The sequence below is a fragment of the Meleagris gallopavo genome, chromosome 1 (genome assembly GCF_000146605.3).
Source record: "Meleagris gallopavo isolate NT-WF06-2002-E0010 breed Aviagen turkey brand Nicholas breeding stock chromosome 1, Turkey_5.1, whole genome shotgun sequence".
Lineage (NCBI taxonomy): Eukaryota > Metazoa > Chordata > Aves > Galliformes > Phasianidae > Meleagris > Meleagris gallopavo.
In genome coordinates this window covers 138227837-138231316 of record NC_015011.2, presented here as the reverse complement: position 1 = coordinate 138231316, position 3480 = coordinate 138227837, and positions in this window count along the sequence as shown.

Sequence of the window (3480 nt, the reverse complement as noted above, 5' to 3'; positions counted from 1 at the left end):
AAAATTCACTTGGTATCTTTTGCAGAGGGTAGGCAAAAGCCTGGAAGGAACTGTGTGTCAAGGTCAAATTTTCCACCACCTAGGGCCACAGAGCAGTTCTTCAGTGTGAGAACAAAGCCACAGGACAAGACAATTGTCCAGAATTGTCTTGGACAAGACAATTCAACTGGAAACTAACACGTATGAAACCAAACATGACTGCCACCCCAAGCAGTATGGATCTCTTTACAAGAGATGGTAAGTACCATCTGAATTTGAAAAGAGTGAGGCAAAAATAGAGAGAAATTATTTGTTTATGACATCCTCCCATGACAGTAATCAAAACTCAGATCTGTCTCCTTTAACCAAACAGATCTAGTTCTTCTGTTCCATTAGAAAGGAATATAACTGAGCTACAGAAGAGTGATAAGATGTATGGAAGAGCAACTCCATGGAAGAGCAGTGTTCTGCAAGGGCACATATTAACTTCTTCTCGCTAAGTCCACTACTTTTCCACCTCTTTGCTCCTCAGAATAGATGGCAGATGCTCTCAATAAAGCGACCACGTAAGCACTATCACTTACATTTAACTATTGTCAATATGCATAACAGTAGTAGGAAAACTTGGACAGCACGCTTCCATGTAGCACTTCCATCAGCTTGTAAATGTTAGTGTTATACAGAAACTGAATGGTCTCTGTCAGGTTAAACATACTGAAATCTACATTATGCCTTAATTCTCTCTTAATGCTGTCTGATTCTCAGCAAGTATCCCAATTACACAAAATGTAAAGTCCATTACATGTATTTGTTGAGTTTAGATCACTTCCAACTTCCAACATCAAACTTCAATACAGTTCCTTAGAAACATCTTCCAAATGTACATCCACCTTTACATGACTTTGCCATTGAGTTCATAGGAAGATTTGTGAATCATGTCTTCTTGTGAAGTACTTCAGAAAAAAAGTCCTGCAATTCTTAAAATTTCTCTATGAATTATACAATCTAACAGAGTGATCCTGATTTTTCAAGGCTAAACAGTGAAGGACTGGGTATGTATTTGGAAGAAACGGCACACAGTGTCACAGGATTTGTGTAAATAGGCAGAAAATGGTGCGTGGCAGAAAATGGTGTGTGGCATCCCCGAGCATTCAGCAACTGGCTGCAATTGTAAACTGCAGTAGCAAAGAGGAGGGCAAACTGGCATCTCTTCTAGTGAATATCTTCAGGATATTGAAGAGTTGTGGAACCTCTAATGGAAACCTTTAAAAACTCAATGTGACAACTATCCAGTCAAGGGCCTGTAGTAGGCATGAAGTCACATCTATGATCTTGTTATTTGCGAATCCAAGACTTTTTAGTGAGAAAATTCATCATCATAGAATCATAGAATGGCCTGGGTTAAAAAGATGAAATGATCATCTAGTTTCAACCCCCCTGCCACAGGTAGGGTCGCCAACCGTTACACCAGACTGCCCAGAGCCACATCCAGCCTAGCCTTAAATACATCCAGGGATGGGGCATCCACAACCTCCCTGGGCAGCCTGTTCCAGATAGAGATTAGGTTAGATTAGGTGTTTATGCTGAATTACAGTTACATTTATGTAATTCTTATTTATTATTCAGAGGTCTTCTGTTACTATTTTAGAGTGATTACCAAATCACTTATCTTTCCAAACTTCTGATATAAAGAGGGACAGTTAAAGTGAAAATCCTAACTGGCCCAAATTTGAGAAATAGATGGAAATTTGCCTCACAGTGATGAACACTGCGGTCTACTCCAAACAGAGCTCTATATTTCTCAGCTATCAGAAGGGTCCTGAGTTTATCCAAACATCTTTCTGGTACAGAAATAGTAGCCACTGTAGAGTACTGTTGTGGACAAGGTGTGTCTCATACTTATGTAACTAATCTGTAATAGCATAGCTGTTGTGGTTCAAGAATAATTAGAACAAATTCGTAGACACAATAATCAGTATGAAATCATGATCGTTTTTGACATTTCTAGCTAAGAAACCACAAAAGTCTCCCAGAATCTAAAATATTCAATATTGCCTTATCTAGCTGAGACAGATGCTTTTAGGAGAAAACTACGACATCTAAGTCTTCACTGAGACGTAAATCTGTGTTTAAAATTAAGGATAAGGGACAAAGTTTGCTGATATGATGGTACTGACAAAAGCTGTTGTCCTAGATCAGGTGATGCTGTCTCCTGAGTTCAGAGAAAGGCTACATCATCCTTATAAGCCCTAAAGGAAATGAGGAATTTATGAGCCCTCTGCTCTCATCATAGCATGCCTGGATGCAGACACTCTCCCTGGCTCTATATAAGAACAGGAACGACTGCCAAGCACGTTCAGAAACAAGGAAAAGAGACAGTCTCAAGGATGCAACGTGGCACTGTTATCAAAGAACAGACTGCAAAGGAGTTCAGATTGGAATTATGAGTGTCCAGAAATAACATAAAGAGGTTCATTTCTATTTGTGGCCACCTCAGGAAAGGTCTGGTTGCTTCAGTGCCTGGATTTCAGCACTTTTTGTGCTGCAGTGGAAGAGCAGAGCTCACAGCAGTAAGAGATATATTGCCCAGGATGCTGCATAAAGTGATTAGGCATGTACAAGCCAGATGCCTTACTAAAGCATCAGCAGATATGCATGACTGGTAGAGATAAGGTAAGTTTCACAGCACATTTCCTCCCACTACTGGATCTGCCCATCTTGTGCTGATGTAAAGAAAATATTCGCAGCCCTAACCCAGCTTGTTAACCTCAGTACTCATTCACACTGTATGGCTCAAGAAAGGTGGTGAGAAGGCCTACTCTCTGATTCAGCATGAAACACACAAAAGCCATCACTGCTCTAGAGAAAGGAGCCCAGTGTTTGATACTGTGCTTTGCCACAAGGAGAACACTTCCAGGCAGAAAGGCTGTGGGGATGAGCTTGCTGCCTCTCGTTCTTCCTCCGGGGACATCTTATGTGAATGAGTCCCAAGGTTTTACTTTGTTCCCTGCTGGATGATGAGACACAGGTCACCTGTGAGAGACCTACAGCCCCCTGCTCTAAGCAATTCATATGAGTCATCTTGTTTTTAATATTCACGCCTCCCACATATTCTTCTGAAGAAGAAATTCCTGAATGCAGACTCAGCACCCCACATCCCAGCAACTCAGAGGAGCAGGCCTTTGCTAAGAAAACAAAAGAATACAGAATACGCTGGATAAAGGACGAGATGAGAGGTGGAGGAGGAAGAGAGGTATCTTCCCATAATGTTCTGTCTCAGAGAGTCTGCCAGCAGACAAAGCAAGCTCTCTGGAAACAGTTCAGCTTCCTGTGTTGTTGAATAGGCCTGAACATACTGTGTTCCTACTGTCTCTCTTTTGACTCAAGAATTATTGGGTATAAAACAATGAAATTTTGCCCAAATATGATCTGCTCTAGACTAATGCAGAAAGTGGTGTGCCTTCATTCACCTCCAGCTTTCATTAGAAAAATGAGATCAAA